Below are 21506 nucleotides of genomic sequence, written 5' to 3'. Positions count from 1 at the left end.
CTCTGGACGCCGCAGCTGCATTCTGATAACGTGATAACATTGCCCATGCATTAGCAACATATCTGTGAGCTCATTATTTTCGTAATGATAAAGCCATTCCGACTAATTAGATGACAACTCTGACAGTATTTTTTATTAACGTCCATGCTCATTTGATTTTTTTTGTCAATTCTAATTTCTAACAAATCAGCTCAAATTTGAGCAGGACCGGTTTCAGAAATTTCAAAAAAATTAATTTATTGTATCTTCATTGCCGTACACATTTTACTAAGGCGACTTTGGCTAAAACTCTTTAGAATAACGCATACTATCACAAGTTAAAAGGAACACCTCAACTTCGAAAACACCCTGTATAAAATTTTGTATAAATAATGAAAGAAAATATTTGCTGCTGAAACAGAATGGACTAACAAAAAATAGGTCCCATTCTGGTCGTTCTTTTAAAAATAATTAATTAATTTTAATATTCAGTTCTCAACTTTTAATGAATATTGCTTTATTAATAAAACTCTGTAAAAAAAAAACTAACTCACAACTTTTATCAGATGTTATTGAAGTTCTTTGCGGAGCGGCATGAAATGATTTATTTTATTTTGTTCATTTCTATTAATATAATATAATTCTGTTAAAATTTGTTTTGATTAATTAAATAATATATTTCATTGTTACCTACAGTATAATACTTTTAAGAATTGTAAAATACTTGTTCGACTGTACTCGCATAAATATATTTAATATCTATAAATTCTACCGTAGAAGGCTTTGAGGTTTTGGACGTATGTCGACATATATTCTAGAGTACCTACATGTATGTATTTTTGGTTGCATATACCTGTTTAAATTTAAATTTGAAAATGTTTGCAGAAACTCACTCAAACAGACAACAGCGCTATGTCTCCATTCTTCGTTATACTGAAAACACTATTACGAAAGTAAGATGAATCTTGTATGTTCTGAAGTAAAGACCATTTTTGTGTTAAAATTTGATTAATAGTGACAGATATTTGACGTTTATTAGCTGAGTTAGCAAAGATAAGAAAAACTGACACTATCAAAGTCATAGCCGCCCCTTATCTAAGTTTCTAAGTAATTGTTGATCGCACCGTACAAAGAAAGTATTTTAGGGCACAAATTAATAATAAAATGATACTCTACTTTTTTCTAAAAATTCAACTAATATACGGACAAAATAAAAAAATCACAAAATCACAAGTCTTATAATTATAAATATTCTATTCATTTTTTAAAATAAATATTCAATAAATAATATTTTCAATATAGGTTTTTGATTTATGAAATACACTCCGAAGAAATTGAACAGAGCAACTCTATCCTAAGCCTTAACAAAGTAGTTATATCTTTTGTTAACCAAATAGGTACTTAGGCTAAATTATTTGCATTGTCACAAAAACTAATGACATCATTTAAATTGCTTCACACATTTGCTTATACTGAATCAATTTCCTAATATCTAATAAGAAATGTTTACTTAGTCCTGCTTATTGTTACACAAAAAGTTACTAACTAACTTTATATGTACATGTGTTGATTTCTTTCGATCTTTGGAAATGGTTGACAGTCTAGCTACAACTACTACAACTAGGCATTTAGTAGTTGCATCTACAAGATCCACACAAAATAACGTATAATAAATAAAGAAATTAAAAAATGTGCAGAAATGTTATATGTTGGGCTATTTATATTTTTCCGGCTTTGAATACTCGTATATCGAACTTCTCTCTGACATTACTGATTGTAGGCATTGAAATATATTGAAGAAGATTTAATTTGTATAGGAACTGTGTAAGATAATCTGCTGCCTGCAAAGCTCTTTGAACATCGACAGAGAGCTGTTTGACGTAAAAGAACATGAGATTTTTTGAGAATGAATTCCTTTTCTATCGACAAGAGATTATACTCCACATAAATATTTATATTACTACATCCGGATGAAAATTCTCTCTTATTACTCGTTTAATGTGAAAACATTACGTTAGCAGCTCCGTTCCTTGAAAGCTCTATATTTATAACTTCTGTTCCTGTCCCCGGCATAGTTTCTGCACAATAAACTCGAACCATTGGGCGAATTTTGAGCGCGTTTACAGTACAAGGCGTCAGCTACACGAGCACATGTGCTCCGGTGATTTCAAAACTGCATTTCAATGTAAATTCGCTGAATCGAACACGTAAAATGACCATGATAATAAGAAAGCAAACTAGAACGAGTTTGCAACGTTCGGAAAAGTTCTCGAGCACTTTTCTCCCTCGTTAGGGCAACAGCAATTGATACAAACGTGCCACCATTCACTCAGTTGCCTTCACATTTGCTTTCTCAAGATGGATTCTAATCAGAGATTTTTTGGTTTCAGGGAAGCCACCATATGAAAATCAACTGAGAACGAGTGGCAATTAAGTGGTAAGTCTTTAAGCGGCCACGCACACCAATAAGATTACATGCCGGAAAAATTTTAATGTCATTTCATCAAAAAAAACTTGAGCTTCGCTGGCCGCAAAAAGCAAATGTCAACTCCTACATTGATTCACTTCAAGAAAATTTTCAGAACAAAGGCGCAAAAGGTCGGAGAAGATATTTTTATATTAAAAAAAATTGTGCTCAAGCTGGCTGTGGTTTTCTCTCTCTTTTACAAACGCAGGCTTTTAGTTAGTAGATATGGTTTGACAGTTCCTGGAGATATATAACCTCACTTTTTATTGTAAATTAAATCAAGTAAGTAAAGAATCATCATGTACCAATAAGAAAATTAGGAAATCTCACATTCGTTAGTAGCAAGATCTGTTGTTTGCAAAATCTTAAATAGTGAACCTTCGTCATACGTTAACAAAGAATAAAAGCATCACGCCACTCGACCACAAACTTTTTTTTCTTTTATTTATGGACTAAATATCCTCACGCTTAACTGCGTTTGACATTTTTATGATAAATATGATAAATCATATACTCCAACCTTAGTTTTAGTTCTAATAATAAACCATTTACACGTTCTATACTGCGTTAATTTAATGAACATAATAATCACGTACACACCACGCAGTTCCCGAAACTGCCGAAGAGACTCCGCCTCTCGTTGCAAGTCGTCTAAGATATAGATTTCAGTGGCGTAACATTCCAGGTTTTAAAATTCGTAGTAAATAAAGATTTGTAATGAAATGATTTTGAAATGTCTTTAATTGTCGTATTTTCCGTAGTTACTTCCCAGTTGGGAATAATTCCATTACAAATGAATCAGCTAGACAGAGATATACTGCACGACAATGGCACAGAACGTTTCACCTAAATGAACGTGGCGGAGTCTTATCCAATAGGGAGCGAGCAGGCGAAAATCACGTGCTGCTGTGCAACTAAAGTGAACGAAGTATAGAATTTATTTTTTATATAATTAATTCAAAAATTTGAAATTCACGCATAGTTATCTGTGCATGAAGTGGGTCATTTTCTTACGTGTCTTTTTTTTTACATTGTTAGTAAGATCGAAACCATAGAAACCATACAAAACAGTGTGTGAAATGCAATTTCACGCATACGACTATTTCTGTTTTTCATTTCACGCACTGTTTTTTATTAGTTACCTAGCAACATGGTCACTGCATTGAAACTTCAGAGTTCCTTCAAAAATTTGAATTTTTAATTTCAATTTTTTGAATCAATTATAGAAAAAATATTGTTTATATTTCGTGCGCGAAGATGTTTTTGTGCATTCAAAGGCTTATACTGCCTCGACCTTCGTCTCGGCGTAAAAGACCTTTTTATGCACAAAAAACTCTCTTCGCGCACTTAATATAAAAATAACTATTAGAACTAATGATTTTTTTATATCTCTTCCATCATTTTGAATGTTACCTTATCCGTTTTCTCAGATGGAAATCGTTCTATTTTTTTTTTGTTCTGCATTCTTAATAGCAAAGTTAGTTATTCGTTGGTTTTGATTAACATGTTCTGCTACACTTTTGATACCAAGTATATATTAAAACGTTGACTCTTTTCTATAAGATTATCGTCAAAAGCAATTTTAGTAGAAGAAGGATCAAATTTCACGGCTTTGTAACACAAGCTCGAAAATTTATTACTTTTTGTAGTAACAGTATCCAAGACAAATACAGAACGTCTTCAAACTGTGCATTCGTCCTTTCATCTCAAATTCTCCGAGGCCCTAAAGATCGATGGAAGTACATTTTAAAATAGTGTCATGATATTGTGGGAGGCTCATTATAAATCGGGCAGGCGGAGAATGAGGCATTGAAAAGAGAATAAGGGCGACAATAACTCGAATTTACGCCGAGACAGGCCCTAAACGCCCCAACTTAAATATGAATAAAAGGGCGAAATGTTCAAGGTGAACGCGGCGACTTCATTTCTTTCCGGCTGGCGCCATCTGTGCAGGGTACACTTTCTTATATTGCACTCCGGGGAAAAATGTTTTTTCTTTTCCAGATAAATCCTTCACTTTTAAATTATGCAAATACTTTTACATGAATTTGAATGGGTAACACAATTTTAAAATTATTATGCGATGTTTTCCTCTCCCTTGCAGAGAGAAAAACTCGGATTTTCACGAGATGCCCGTTAATTAATGAGGAAAATTTTCACCTTGCCAACTGCTTATTAATAAGAGCGCCGGGCCGATAGTTTGAAATATCGGTATTTATTTAACTTTTCAAACTTATTATTTCGCAAAGTTCGCAAGACGAATTTAATAACTTTTGGAAGTTATGCACGGCGATGGAGACTAATAACGATTAAAAGCTTTACGGTAGTTACAGAAACTGAAGCCTCACAATCTTGTCCTGTCAACAGACTTAGCAACATTGTTCAATCCGTCTCAAAATCCTTAATCGTACAAAACAAGGACACGAAGCTGAAATTTAAATAGAACGCTCCAAACGTATTTTGGTTCGAAAGCTGTAACAAAATTAACATTGATTTTGGGACTCATCAAACAATACGTTTGTGCCCAAGTGCCACCACACACTGAATATTTAAGCCACTTTAGTCATTTCCGATGTTATTTTACACATTGTTTTTGTAGAGATTCTAACCAAATGTTAAACAGATCCGTCATTGGAGTGTCAATATACCTACGGGGTTTACGAGCCTCGTACGCACAGCTGCAAATTAATTACACACAATCTAGCCAGTCATATTTGAACTCATGTCCACATTTTAAAAATAAATATTCAGCGAATTAATGTTTTGTGTAACGCGACTCGATTTTATACGGACGAACGAATTTTTGGACTGAATACACAACCGAAAATTGTCAAAACCGCGTTGCGAAAAGTACAAAGGTTTGATGAAAGGTACCCTTTAGGGAGTGAAATTGGAGTTTGTGCACTGAAATTGAAATGTTTGATCAACTGATCAACCGAGTGATCCTTTTACAGAAATATAGGTTGTTTGATTCTGACAGTTAAACAAACACCTTAATTTACCTTATCTGACTAGTGAGTTGGTAAAAATATCTACAAACGTTATCATTACTTTGATAAATTCAATAATTATTACCTTTCACTGCTGACGTATTTTTTATTGTGTGTTATTGTACAAAAAAAAAAAAACATATTCAGAGAGATAACAAAACGACAATTTATTAACTATTTTAATAGGAAATGTACTGAACAGATAGTGTTCATTTGTTAAAAAAAAAAAAGAAAAAGAGCTAGACTTTCCAAGTTTTACTATGAAGTATAAAAGAGGTTCATCATGTGTTGTTTCTGACGTACAAGAAAAAGACTAGAAAAATTGAAACAATTTCTCAGTGTAGTCACTTACGGCGTCAACACACTCAGTACAGCGATATCTCAAATACATATTTTGATGTTTTATGCCTTCAGCTCCTTAACCACAGCTTCAAGAAATCCATCCGAATTCTGGTTAAAAATGGTTAAATTTGATCCTTACTGGATCTCGATTTTACCAATGTATAAAAAAGACAAAATTTATCAAACTATGAATTGGGTCATTCTTAACCTCAAAAAAGACGCCAACTAAATATTACATAATATATTCCCGATAAAAAATTTCTTCCAAGGTAAGGTATTCGGTCTTGAAATCAAGTTTTCAAAATTCATTTTTCTCAGTAATTGTTTAATTGTTTGATCGATTTTGATAATTTTTGAGTGGATGTTATATCATTTGAACCTATTTGCGACAGTATGTTCGAATCTTGGATAACACTGCCGAGTGCTTGGAGGCAGAGCACCTTCAAGTTTTCTAACCCCAAAAATGATTTACTTAATTTTTCCGATTTTATATTTATAGAAATGCTCATGAAGGTTCCAATTTTTATATTGTACAAATCGAAACTAAAATCTGTAACATGACGTGTGTCTGTATCTAAAAGAGTTCATTGATCAAAACAAATACTTTCTTAATACTTTCTTACGTAAAGTAGACTGAAATGCTTTAATCGCGCTTAAACATTGGAAAAACCTACTCAAAATAGTATATTATGATACGAGTCTTTTAAGAAGCATTTTGTAGCACGCACGGGTTTAGGGCACGACGAGTTTGCGAGGAGTTGCACGAAAGAGTAAGTGCTGCAAAATACCTTATAAACGATATGTCATACCTACACAATTTTTTCTAATTTGCGCCTTTTTAAATGAAAAATCGCAGTTTTAAAATTTGAAGAATTTTATGGTGGTTGGTAACACAAATGTTACAGTGGAACATTTGAAAGTTCAATTTGAAGTTATTGTTATATCATTTGTTTAGCGTGATTTGGCGTATGACATTTGATGTTTGTCATTGAAAGTTGCTAACCTTGAAAATTTAAATTGTACTGATCTATTAGAGCACTTAAAAAAGCTATTAACGCACTCTTTTGGGTGCTGTAACAGCTTTGTTACATACACAAAATATTCAAGATTAGTAAACTTGAAGGTGCTCTACCTTCAATCTCTTATCTCTTAAGGGCTAACCAAGATTCAAACAAATTGTCCCAAATAACACAGAAATCAGTCAAATACCAACGAAAATTAATTCATCCTCTTTCCTTCTGTAACTTATATTCTGTTATATTCAATAATATTTGGCACAAATGATATTTTCCAAATGTTTGTTTTAAACAGAATTTAGTTCGAATTGTGATTTTAGAAGAGAACAATGTAACTTTTATTCCAGACTTAAATTAATTTTCAACAAAACGTTTTTGTGAATGTTATTGAGATGAATATTTATTTCAATTCTTTACTAATTGAAATGAGTAGCTATGTTTTGTTTCCCTTGTTTGCTAATTTTATTTTTATTACAATAAAAATTTGCACCTAATTAGAGCTTTTATCCTTTACATATTTAGAATGAATATTTGAATAAATACCTATACATACAGTGAGCGGCAAAAGTATGGAATAAATTCATTAAAAATTAAACAAAGTTTTTTCCAAAAAAATCTTTGGACAGGTCGATTTTAATTTATAAAAATACATATTCTAATAGAAAGTAAAATTCCAAGCAGTCATTTGTTTTCAAGTTATGACGTCATCGATAGTTTTTTTTAAATAGAAACCCCCTATTTTTTTCTTGATTCTGATAGCCCTTTTAATTGTCTAAATGACAGTATAAAAATTTTGTTATCTTACATAAGGAAATTTTTGAGAAAAAAAATAATAAATTTGGAAAAATAAATTTTATAATGAACAAAAACAAGTCGAAAAATCAAGTAGGTAAATCAAACAGTCAAATGTTACTGTCAATTTCATTCATATGTGTTATTTCTTTTAAAAAAATGACTCATTTAACAGAAACACAACGTATAGAAATTTTCATTTTGATTGGATGCGATAGATAAAACTGAAACAGGGGGAATTTCTTCATAAACTTGCTTATTGTCAACAAGCTGGGGGATGGCAATTCGAACATTTAATTCCATAATTTTAAGTACTTAGTAACACAGTTTTTGACTTGTTTTTGTTCGTTATAAATTTTATTTTTTCCAGCTTTAGTTTTTTTTTTTCTCAAAAATTTCCTTATGTAAGATACTAAAATTTTTATACTGACGTTTAGACAATTAAAAGGGCTATCACAATCAAGAAAAAAAATATGGGGTTTCTATTTAAAAAAATTGTCGATGACGTCATAACTCGAAAACAAATGACTGCTTGGAATTTTATTTTGTATTAGAATATGTATTTTTATAAACTAAAATTGACCTGTCCAAATATTTTTTTTTTTAAATTTTGTTTAATTTTTAATGAATTTATTCCATACTTTTGCCGCTCACTGTATAATACCATGACTGTTTAATATGCTCATTTGCGCATTAGACTTACTTACATCTAATGAAAAAGAGAACAGATGTCAGTATTAAAATATCCTTTTTATTCCTTTTGCAAAGAAACATTCAACACAGAGTGGGATATATTTACGTATTAATGGAGAATACTGTTGTACGCGGACAACGTTATTGTCTAGCTGCGAGTAATCGTGAATGTTATTGCAGAAGTATTACCCTTTCAAATGCACGCAACCGTCAGCTGAAAAAAGAATTGACTGATAATTTGGATTCTGGATTATTGATGAAGAGTGGAAATACCACATATACGAGGTCGTCAAGGGTGGCTCTTCAGCAATCCCTTTCGTAACATTGTCCAGCACTCCGTTGTCACCATGAAATAGAAGAAAATAATAAAAATACAATCAATTACTTACTTCAAGTTAATAAAAGTTGGACTTTAATAAGAAATGAGAAACCAAAATAAAAGAATAGTTTAAATTGAATACAACGCAAAGTGCATACTCGTGTTCACAAATTGTAAAGTGGAAAATAATAACTTCTTTAAACTTCTGGTGTGTAATAAATTTGCTAATTATTACTTTTGCGTACTTCTAGTGCCAGACAGCTTGTACTTAAAACATTTATGTTCTAGCAAACGAAATAATTGGGTCTTTAAATGACCTAACTGAACACATTTTACACAATTATTTGATTTTTTCACCAACTGGGTCAAGTCTCACTTTAATGAATCAAACTTCCATTTTATGTACAACGTACAGTGTTCTAGGGTTATAACTCCGGCTTGTGCGGTGCGGATTTGACCCGCGCTGTCACACAACCGCACTATAACCGACAGTTAATTCAGGAATTTTCTAAAGAAACGATGTCACTTTTCTGTCTCGGCCAAATGTACTCGTAGTGAATACATCGCCCCCTAGACTGACGTAGTAGTACAAAAAGTTTCCCATCACTCACTATCACTGACAAAAAAACAAAACTTGGTGGTCTGTTACACTTGCATATCAAAGAAAAGCTCTAGTTTTAAAATTCACCAAGGTAGAGGTGTTGGATTCTCTCATGGGCTGTGACCTTAGAAATATCTGCGCGAAGGCGAAGCTGCAAACCAGTGAAAAACCTGTAAATGAAAACTGAAAACGTCGACTACCTTGCACGCAAATACACAAGAGAGAGAGACAACACTAACATAACGAATGACGACGTTTTCCGGTCGGTTTGTAGCGACTACTTGAGACCGATATTAGTCGTTTGCGCGGATATGACTCACAGCCCATGAGAAAATCCAACACCTCAAACTTTTATAAGTCTTCATAAGTAGCATTTCGGCTTATGGCGGTAGGCTCAGGAACGAGTGGTTAGAAATAAGAAAGACACTTTTATTATCTTATGGTGAGCTATACATTACTTGGCAAAAAAAGGAAACAACGCGATGTGGAATTACCTTAACATAATTTTACTAGTTTTGGTTTGAAAAAGTTTCAAATAACATTATTTAAATTATTAGAAACCTAAAATAATAATAAAAGTAAAGTTAAAATATAAATTTAAATCAATCATTGCAAATAGTAAAAGCATTCCTGCTTTTTTTAATTTGAAGTTGGTGTGAAAATTTTATTAGGAATTTATTATCCTTACAGGAATTCCCATCGTCAGCTTTAAAAAATCCAGGTATGTAGGTGGAAGACCCTTCCACTTAACTAGTGGAGTAAAAAAGTCTAACCAACTTAGGGCAAACATTTAACGAATTTTCATCATCACAGTTGGATCGCATCGATTCAAACTTTTTTCAGTGAAGCGAAAAAAACTTTTTTAATTATTTATTGGCCGTAAGCCGGCTTTCGACAGCAACAAACACTGCTACGGCACGATCGAATACACTTTTAATTTAATTCAGATCTGCCTTTCGTGCTGATGATGCGCAAATTAATTTTAAAGGTTACAACTTTTCCACGACCCACCATCCAACAGCAATTTTCTTTTTATTGTTACCAGCTCGCAAGCACTGCTCAAACAAAAATGGACGGAATAAAATTTGAAACAAGCCACGAACATGCCCCAAGAAAAACAAATAAGAAAAACGTTAACCAAACACCACCAGCTGCGGAAATTACTTAACAATACAACAAAACTGCGAAATTTGCGTAAGCGTGGAATTTTTTATGTATACATAAGCCAAAAGCGTTTTGCGCTTTCAGCGCACGAATTGTTGGCAAACATCTTTAATTCCTGCTTATTCAGTCCGGTCTTGTTCTGCGTCCATGTTTTGTTTCGGCTATGCAAATTGAACACAAAGTTATTCAAATTTACTCGGATTATTACGTGTGTCTTTTATAGTGCAAATAATACAACCAAATTGATTAAACAAAGCTTTGTCGGTGGTCACTAATTACTAGGAGGTGCATAGGGTCGTCGGTCTAAGAGGGTCGTAAAAAATGGACCATCGCTGCAGGGAAATGTAATACGGGGTAGTGGCTGCGTAGCAGGGTGGCATTGTTCTGTGCATGTCGAACGGGGAGACAAATGGAAATCAAACATAATTTAGGTCGGTAAATATTAACCTTAGATAACACATGCGATGTTGGCTTTCTATTACATTAACTCGTCGTTATTAATTTAACAATAATATTAGCAAAACTGCGTTTCGTATTAACTTTCATATCGCAGCCCCAATTCGCGATAAGCCCACGACCACCCCGTTCATCAGTATTCTAAGGGCCGTATTGGCGAGAAACGTTTATTTAAAACTATCCCCATTCAGGCAAGGGTTGCGCCACGGGGGCGCGTTTTTATTGGAGGCCCCGAATGAATTAATCCCCGCTCGTCACGTCCTTGCCTCGCCATTGTCCGTAAATAAATTGTTTGCCTACACTGTTTTATTATTGACATCATTTTCTCCAACAACTTTCTCAGGAAGGGCGGTCGTTACATAATAAACTAGGAGCGCTCCCATTTACTTAAAATTAACAGGCATTATGACAAGGCTTATGATAAGTATAAACAGTGAGGTCGTAAACCGCCCCGAGTGCAGGCCGAACCTCGTACACACTGTATAAATAATTGTTTACACTTCCCGCTTCGTAATTAAATATTTGTTGGAGCTGGGAGGGTCGGGCGCGAAAAGTTTTAAGTGAAAATATCCGAAATTGGGTTAGGTTTTAACAAAAGCCATTTGTCAGAGGAGACTAGTTGGGGAAAGCGAGAGCTCGCGTGTGTGTATGTGTGAGTTCCGGGAGTCCGGGCTGGGAGGAAGTGTTGTGCCTTTGCTGTGCGAGCTTTGTGTTTTTGTTTCATCTGTCGCAGAACGCTGAACACTACCATAAATCATGTTCTGCAGATGTACGTGTTCGTAAATAAATCAAAACAAATCTTCCAACTGCTACTAAATCGACAACTTTTACAAAAAGAAACTATTGACGAATTCCGGCTGGGTTTTTAATAATTGCAAATCTGCAATTGGAAGTGTTCCGGGTTTAAGGGGGATTTTGCCGAGAATTGGTGATTGATTGAAATCAATATCACTCAAAGAGAAAGAAAGAGGGACGAAAGGAGCGAGATGAAATGTGGAAAAACACTAACCACACGCCTTCAGGTGCGTTTGAGCAATGGTGTGAGCAAAATAACAAGTCTGAACCGGGTTAATTCCTGAACACGTTTACAGGAACCTTCGTCACTCTCTACCCATGAAAGTGAGACCTGTATCAAAGGTGGATACCTACAATGTTGTTTCGAAATATGTTATCTCCTTCAGCATGATGGAGCTTACAATCCTAGATATTTATTACAATACTCTCACAATAATCACACTGAAGGAGGTAACATTTTTCTTGACTAGGTGAGCTTCGGAGTTCACTCTAACTTATATAATAACAACACAATGCCTCCTGTGTCCAATGTTTAGGAAATTTTGTTTTGTTTGGGAAGTTTATGTCTTGCTATCATAAGTTTTTCTTATTTTCAGAAACTTTAAAAATTTCGTTTTTATTTGCTGAGGCTGTAGCATATTATGTATTCGTTTTATTGATATTACATAGTCTTTCATCTTTTAATCGAATAGTAAGAGCATATTAAAATGTCCTCATAAAAATCGTGGTCACTCCTTTATAGTCAAATTAAAAATTCTCACCCCCTAAATTGTTATTGGTTGAAAAGGTTTTGCGATAAAATTGTTTATGAAACCTATATTTTATACTCGTAGTATAAATTAATAGTATACGAGTTTAATAAGATGCTTTATTATCACATGAGTGTGTTTAAAGCACGACGAGCGTAACGAGAAGTGCTTTAATAGAATGAATGTGATAATACGTCTTATTAAACGTGTGTAATATACTATTTTATCTACTTTGATTTACTGAAATTTCAGCTGTTCAAGTTTTCATATTAGACTAGGGACTTTCGCGTGGGTTGGTGACAGACATTTTTCACGAAAATGTAAGGTTATATTTACTAAATTTACATCACATTTTCACTCGTTACCTTGACGCCTGTCGTCAAACGGCTCATGTTACCAATATGACAAAAGCTAAAAGTAACCAAAAACAGTTTAATAATATGATTCATTATTAAACTGTTTTCGATATAATAATGAGCCCATTTGTAACGCAAAGTAGATAAAAACATTTAAGTAATTAGTTGTCATTGGGCCGGTTGCACCAGTTAACTGATGTTAAAATGCTTCATTACTTTAGTTACCTATTGTTATAACAATGTTTTCCTATATTTTAATCTGTAGTTAAATTTAACTCACGTTGGTGCAACCGGCCCATTATTTTGAAAATCTGTAGATGAATGAACAGTTTATGAAGATTTAATATACGAGTATGAATTTGTTTTGAATTTTCTCGTCCAAAGTGAACAGTGAAAAGTGCAACGTTGCTTTGACGTTGGATTTTACAATACATATACCTAAAATGAGTTTTTAAAATTGCAACTTTCTCAATATGTAAATAGAATTGTTCAAACGGAAGCTTAGTACACAGTTGACAAACTTTTTAGCGGTTTCAATGAAGTAGAGTAATTTCTGTAACATTAAAGTTTATTCAAGTTGGATCGATAAAAAATATACAAAAGTGCAAACTTTATTTTCGATTTTTCTTTCTAACCAAGATATGTTTTACGTGTACAAACATTACATTTTATTTATTTACATTACAGCGCTCCAACTAATCAGGCACTCGGCTTCGCCTCGAGCCTGAAACCTAGTTGTCGCGCTGGAAAATACCTACCGTATTACACTTTTCGGCTGACCAAATGTTTTATTTTCCACCTTTGCAGATTTTTATGAAACAACAAAACAAACTTTTTGACATACAGAGCTGTCAACCCGATTAGTTGTTATGATTATGATTATTTCTATTAGTCAATAAAAATTTAAAAAAGCATTTATTGGAAAAATAATACTTGTGTTTTTTTAAACTAAATTGGAGTAACGTATGAACACTTTAATTTTAAAGTAACTGTAAAAAAAAGAAAATTAACCGTGTATGCTACCGATGTTGCAAATATTGAAATATCCCCCAGATATTTACAACACCCGTCAGTAAATCGCAGCTACCTTAATCTAAATTGAAAGGTAATGAATGGTGTGTTTACCAGTTGGGGAAGCCGACAAATAATAAATATTATTAAATTTTTAAATACGTCTGGCGAAACTCGAAATCTTCTGTGTTATTATTGAGATAGAAGAAAAATTAATGTAATTTTTTTATTAATGTTTCAGCAAATAGGAAAACAAAGCGTTGACTACTTTTTGTTCTCATTCGGTATAAAAGTAGTATAATCTCAGTTTTCCATTTAGGCGAGGATCACAAATATAATGGAAACGAGAGAAACAACAAACCATTGTAAGCTGTTAGAATTCTAGGTTCATCACAGTGCCGGATTTGTTTTAAGAGATTGTTCCAAACATGTTGTGACTGTAAATATATTTTATTATTCCATCAAGCGGTGCAGCTTACTCTACACCGAAAAAGAATCTATTCTTGTTGTATCTCAGTTTTATAATAATTTCAATTTTCCCCAGTGACGTGAAAAATACATCAGGTGAAACTAAATTTTAAGCTAATTTTAAACAAAACTTTGAAAGTCTAATTGTGTTTATTTCCCACTCACAAATGAAACAAATTTTGGGCGCAGTCGAGTTCCTTCCGGCGGTTAGAAATTTTGGGGTTTTATAGCAGATAGTAAACGGTAAGGAATTAGCGATGGCGATAAGAATGATCGGGTGATTAGGAATTTTGCTAACTGTAATTTTTCCATCGCATTTTAGTAGATTACTAGCGGCACTGTAAAACCAGAAGTTTCTTAACCTCCAAAAAAAAAAAATTGACAATTTGAGTGTGCCGTTGAGAGTAAATGAAAAAGAGGGTAACGTCACAAAAGTAAATTTATGTTTTATTTTACAAAACTTTCAAGTATGTAAAATCCACCAGAAACTATTTATTTGTTTTGTATTTTCTGCATTTTTTGTGGACCAAATTGGACTTGAGGCTATTTTTGTTAAATAAAATTTCAGTCAAATTTGTTCAGACGTTTCATTTAATAATTTTTCCACCGTTAAAAGTCTTAGAGAACCTGTGGTTAACATTACGTGGGAGAATTTAATTTAATTTCCATTTACCATTTAATAATATTTTTATTTTTGTGTTGCAAAACATCTCCCAACATTCAAATCTTTAACACTGAATACATGAAAACTAATCGATTTTCGTAAATGTAATTTTAAACGTTCTACCAAAAGTAAAATAAAAATCAGAGATTTATATTCTGACATACTTATTGCACTCCTTTTGCTTGAATGGGTAAAATATAATTCTTTTTCCGCAGAATCGAGGCTGCAAGTGTGTTTTACTTTTATTTTTTAACGGCATGAATTACGTTCTCGTTACTCAAGTTAATTGGAGAAACATCACTTAACGTGACTCGAAATAAACAATGGGGAAAGGAGTTTGTAATGAGTGAATTTGTCTGAAGTAACATAGTTGACTCACGAAATTTATTAACAAATGCAATTCTGAACGAGAAATTAAATAAACTGCCCTTGATTAAAACGGGAAAATAATGTCAAAGACACGCCAAAGAAATTGCATGCTCAGTGGAGCGTTGATTTCGCAATTTTCATGTTAATTTAGATGAACTTATTTGCGATGAAGATTGAAATGATGTTAATTAAAATATGAGTCATTTTATTTCAATTAGGGGCAAATTTATAGTCTGACGGCATTGTATCCGTTGTCGTCGCGTTAATATACATTGTTAATCAATCTTAAAGAATTCAGGGTTGCTAATCGGTAACGGAATATTCTGCGGGGGCGTAACACTCCACTAAATTACCAGATGACCCGACAATTACCTCTGATTGTCGATTCAAGCCGTTTAATCTAGAAAAGTAATTGAAAGACGCTGTGATCTTTTGTGCCTTCCTTTTTTCCTGATAAGACTCGTTATTTTTACTTCCGTTTAATTAAACAAGCGGCATAGACGGCTTGTTTCGAATGAAAATATCCAAGGAAAAATCGTTCCACTCGATTTTTTGTAATTTAATCCGTATCGAATTCTTCGATGACGTTATTTTGTAAAGTAGACCGAGGAGACGCGAAAAAGCTCTCTGATACTCTAAATGCTGAAAATGATTTCCTTGTAATAAAATGCTTCATATAATCGCACCGCCTCGAGATTGTTCTTCTTTTCTCGCAAATCGGGCTTTGAAGGGTTTATTCAGCCGAAGCTGAATTAAGGGAAGTCGATCTGCTTGCCGGCAATTAATTAAATGCCGCGACCTTCCTGCAACCATAACGTTTATTTTATCAAACTCTCTTTGAAGTAAAAATGAGAAGAAGTTGCACTAAACCATTCATCTGATAAAAAGACATTAAGTTCATCATCATAAATGTTGCTTACATCGTAGTTGGCTGTGAAATTTGCCTCCTAAAATAGAGTATAACATTCTAAAGGTAAATTGATGTGATTACTTGGTTGCCTGAAATCAAGGGGTTTTAAGACACCGTGATTTTAATCAAATTGTCACAAATAATTAAAATCAAATCAATTTCGCCTGTTCAACTGAAGAACATTTTCTTACTGTCAAATGTCAAATTTACAAATCAAATTTACAAATCTACAAGAGGCTGCGAATCTATATGACAACCCTGTACTCATTAAGAATAAAGTGTTTCCATAGCCTGGGTCTGAAAGCGTTTGACATTCACTGGTTTCCATTGGTTGTCCTACACAGAGACAGATATATTACGACTTATCTCCATTTTTAGGATGAACAGAGTATAGCAACGTGACGTGTACATAATGTTTTATCCGGGTGGCTTCTTTTATGACCAATTTTGTTTTATTGCTGTCTGGTATAATATATTCACCTTTATTGCATTTCTTGAATGGAATCTAGGCAAGGATTAGGCAGTGATTTCTAGGTCGTCGGCTATCGCCCCGTTAAAAATGCCTACAAAGCTCGTCGCATAAAAAGCACAAGGCAAATAATAAAAAAGCATTCTTGTAGGAAGCACGAAAGTTCTTAGGATCACGAATGCGAGATATAATTACGTGTTTGTTTACTATGTGGCGAACCACCCCTCCTGATAACAAGAATAAGCTCCGAGCTTCCACTCTGACCAACCAGTCATACCTATTAGTGTGTTTCTTTATTAAATCGAGTTGCTCGCGTGCTGGTCAACCGAATCCCAATAACGTTTATTCCACACGAGCGCCGCGTTAACACCTCATAAATATGCATCTCCGACACAGAAATTTCCTAAAATAAATTTTATGGATCACGTGTGGGCTGGTTGTGTTTCCTCCGACGCGTTTGATACATATTAATTTTTGGTCCTGCGTCGAGATGCAGGAAAGGACTGTTACGTAGTAGTGCAGTAGGCGGAACTTTATTTAAATGAACATCGAACAGTTATTGTGTCAGACCCGCGATAAGATCGTCTAGTCAAGTTAAGTTTAGTAAACTGGCCCAAATTGATAATGACTTGTCAACAATCAACACAAGAAGCTGTACACGTAGACAAGAGACAGACAACTATCACGACTCTATTATTTGCCGTGCCGGTTACAATAGACTTTCGAAATCTATTGAAACTTTTCAAAGTGAGAGTTGATAAGCACTCAATGCAACGTTATTACGTACATTTGGGACGCGGACAAAGGAGAGTTCCCGCGGGAGGAGGCTCGCGCCAGACTCAAAAAGTAAGGTGTTTAGGTGATTTTCATTTCTTCAGAATTTGTTTACACAAGACTAGATCATATGGCACAGTAGCTTTACGGCACGAAAGTTCAGGCGAGCTTAACGATGTTGACATCAGGGTACCCAGTTGTTTAAGAAAAATATAACCAAAGAAGGTTTTACATATTGGTTTATAACTACATCAACAAGTTTGTTATTGTTGGTGAATGTTTTATTCTCATTTAATAAAATTTAACTAAAGCACAGTATCAAACTAGATATGTTTAGTGGTTGGGTGGTTGCCAAGACCCAATAAAATTGTATGCTTACATTATTTCCCATAAAAATATACAAGCCCTTGACCTTAAGTTAAAACATTTGCTTAAAAAATGACAGTCCGTGACCTTCGTTCAAACCCAAACCATTAATGTCAGCTTGACCGCATCCTTTATCTACACATCATTTACAACAGCAATTTATAATGGTAAACTTCATAATAACACTATGTGTAGACATCATAATTACTACATATTCGTAATTAAATCTCTAATTACCGTCTGACTGTATTATTTGCACAGTTTCTGAAGGATATAATGTCTTTCTATTAAATTAAGTTTAAGTTTTCCAAGTCTTTGAAGTAACTGCATTTGACTGGTTTTTAATTAAACAGTATCCTCAATTCCCTCCTACATAACGAGAGAATTGTTATTAAACTATTATTAATTTTTGTTTATAAAAATAATTTGTTCAATAACTAATTAAATAAAAGGAATTTAATAGAAATTTAGAATTAATGATAGGTACTATACCTACAATAATAGCGGGGGTTCATTTAAATGTATTCTCTAAACTGGCGTTGAAGAGTCGATTGTGAACACACCACTTATCAGTCTGCGGTGTAAAAACACCAAAAACACCAAATGTGAGGTTAGACTCCGTGATCCGTGATCTGTAATCCGTGGTGCGTTCACAATCGACTCTTCGACGCCTACTTTGAGTATAAATTTAGATGAACACCCGATGTATGCATATTACATTTATAATTGTATGAAATAAGTTAGTTACAGATGTCAATATGTAAACTTGTGTTATGAAAAATTAAGCGTAATTTTCCTTGTAAAGGATCTCTAAAAAATCAGTTGCGGTTTTTCAATATAGTTTTAGCTTAATTCTAAAATCTGTTAAGTGTCCATAGTTGTAGTTCGTTGCAAACTACTATAGTATATAGACAATTTATGGAAAGTTGAATTAAAAAAAAATCAGATCATAATATTTTAAATCTTACGAGAATGGCGATGTGAAACATACAATAAATTTCTCCTATCTCAAAGACCTGGCCTAATCCTCCTACATCCATTATTTTCTCCAAAACAGGCAGATAATGAGATTCCCCTCTCTAATGGATTGAGAAAAAAGACGAAGTTTGTAGTTCAGTGTACAATCATACCATTGATATCCAAGGAGTCATTCCCTTCCGAAAGTGGAAGCAGATTATCCTTCGCTTTCAGTAGACGCAATTAAGATGTAACGAAACAAATTTTATAAACATAAAAGGAATATCCAAAGGCAGTATAAATCACCAAACTGGATAATGCAGAGTCCTTTCTCCATCAAGAAATACGCAATAAAATATTATGTAGAAGCAAAATTTTTTTATTCAACATGTTTCACCTAAGAGTCTGACGAAGTCTAAACGCAACACAAAATACATTTGACAATGGGAACTAGATTCATTAAAGATTATAAATTGTTGTTTTGGTCATCCCTAACTAACACGATCGTTAGAGAGCTTTTCCGAAAATGGGAAATTTTAAAAACTTCAGGGATGTGCAAACTGCTTTTTGTCAAAACATGATTTATTACACCTAGTTACTCATGAAAATTGAATATTGGGTTGCATTTTGAGTTCGTCAGGCTCGTACATTTACGCGAAACACGTTGTACAGACTGATTCACATAACTTTCCGACACTAACGAAATTTAAATGCAACCAACAATACGTTTCTCATTCATAACTCATGAATTATTTTAAAGTTTTGTATGGTTTGGACAATCCTCACAAAAGTTTCAATTCCAAAAATTTAAAAATGGCAGTAGTCGACAATATTTTTCTTTATTTAAGAAACTGATTCATCATAAATATCAACATTATATCGATTCTTTCCTCATTGGAGCACATTTTAATTAACACAAATTATTTCATAATTATACAAAAAGGAACTGTCAAGTGCCAGGAGTGTCCAGATTTCATAGTAAATAAAAGTATCAAGTCATCACTGAATAACGTATTACTGGTTGCATTTAAATTTCGTTAGGGTCGAAAAATTATGTGAATCAGTCTGTATGTATTTGTAAAAAAGTATCAAAAATAAATTTTATATTTTACGTAATGCATACCTATGCAAAACTTTATATTATATTATGATTTATATAAAAATATAATGCAGGTTTTAGTTGACCAATATTTTAATTACGAACTGTGATTTATTTAACAAATCTTGTTTTAAAAATATCCAGTTCGAGAACTTGTTCCCCTAATGCAGATTAAGACAAAATGAAGCATTAACGGACGTGTACAATGGACTCTAATGCCTGAAGCACACACAAAGCTTTCCTCTGTGAACTTAATTATTACAAAGCGAATTGAATTTGTGGGACGGCAAGATTTTAACTGAAACTTTCAACTCCGCGCATTTATAAAATTAACTCGGAGCGATTCGTTGATTCCCAGGTTTTCACTTGCATTAATCCAAAACTCTGACGTCTGGTTCCATTGTGCGACGAAAAGAAAAGAAAAAGTTGACCGCAACACCGAACACCTGCACCAAACTGTTATGATTCCATTGTCGACTTTAATCCGCTTCTCTATCTTGCAGGGAATTTTTCCGAAAAATATTTTTATTCCACCAGTCTTCTCCCACTAAAGCTAGAGACCAACTCGTTAACTCCGTACTCCTAATTGATGGGTATTAAAAGTTGTAAAGTAAGGAAGGTCGACGTGGAAATATTAAATTTGAGACCGTCGGACTAATAAATTTATTAATTCTTTATACTTTACCCAGAACTATCTCGGATTAATTCGAATTTTAATTAAAACTCTGACCTGATATGCAAATAGACGAAAGGCAATTATTTTTTAGATCAATAACTCGCCCTGGGCCAGACATAGGAAAACCACAGGCTCACCACAAAATACCTCAAACAAAGGCTCAAGCAATATTTATTTCAATAATCTCTTGCTTTTTCGTCCCACATTTTAAACTGGTAAAAGAAAACTCCTAGTGATATTTTTATTTACGGACATGTCTTCCATTTCAGCTGAAGATAATTAACGAGAGGTTCATGAAAACTTTATTTTCGCATCATTTTAAAACAGAGGTATAGGTGTTGGATTCTCTCCTGGGCTGTGACCTTGGAAATATCTGCGCGAAGACGAAGCGATAAACCAGTGAAAAATCTGTAAATGAAAACTGAAAACGTCGACTACTTTAGCGACGGGGTAACACGTGGAGGAATACTATCTATTCTTAGAAACGTCTATGGACGAAACTAACGTAAGAAATGACCATATTCGTCGTTTGTACAAATATGACCCATAGCCCATGAGAAAATCCAAGACCTCTAAGTAGAACTTTACACTCAAAAACATTGCGAAGAAATTGAACAGCTCTGAAAAATGGCAAATATGTAGAAGTTGGAGTTCATGTAACAAAAATGATCCTTCTCAAAGATTGTAATATTTAAATAGGTGTAAGTGCGACTAAAAATAATTTAAAAAAAAATGACTAAGCCGATTTGGTGATAAAGATTTCAAAACGAAAATATCCCAACTGCGTTTTGACGTGCGTTTAAAGTTAAAAAAGTAATTTGTAATTTTAGAGTGACGTAAAAGTGAAGTGGAGTAATAGTTTTATTAGATCGCTTATCACCCTCGAGCCGTTTCTTTAAAATCAGATTCATTTTAATCGGTCTTGGTGGCAGGCTAAGAGGCTGGTAATGCGAAACGGTAATTTTTCAAACTTCCAATTTAAATTTCTCCCTTTCAGACGTTGCGTAGTTGAAAATTATGTTAA

The 21506-nt window shown here is 33.6% G+C and overlaps 1 protein-coding gene across 4 annotated transcripts in view; it reads left to right on the top strand.

Annotated features, from left to right (window-relative positions):
• The window catches only part of dpr12 (defective proboscis extension response 12), a 337047-nt gene that overhangs the window by 219321 nt on the left and 96220 nt on the right, over positions 1-21506 (top strand). For 3 of the 4 annotated variants that reach the window (XM_069038672.1, XM_069038670.1, XM_069038671.1), the window contains one exon: positions 2370-2416. The gene's annotated coding sequence lies outside the window, so the exon portion shown is untranslated. Of the gene's footprint in view, positions 1-2369; positions 2417-10570; positions 10795-21506 lie in introns of those variants that run through there. The other variant, XM_069038675.1, reaches the window with a different exon arrangement.

This window comes from Tenebrio molitor, chromosome 2, assembly GCF_963966145.1.
Source record: "Tenebrio molitor chromosome 2, icTenMoli1.1, whole genome shotgun sequence".
Lineage (NCBI taxonomy): Eukaryota > Metazoa > Arthropoda > Insecta > Coleoptera > Tenebrionidae > Tenebrio > Tenebrio molitor.
This window is presented reverse-complemented; position numbering and strand designations above follow the sequence as displayed.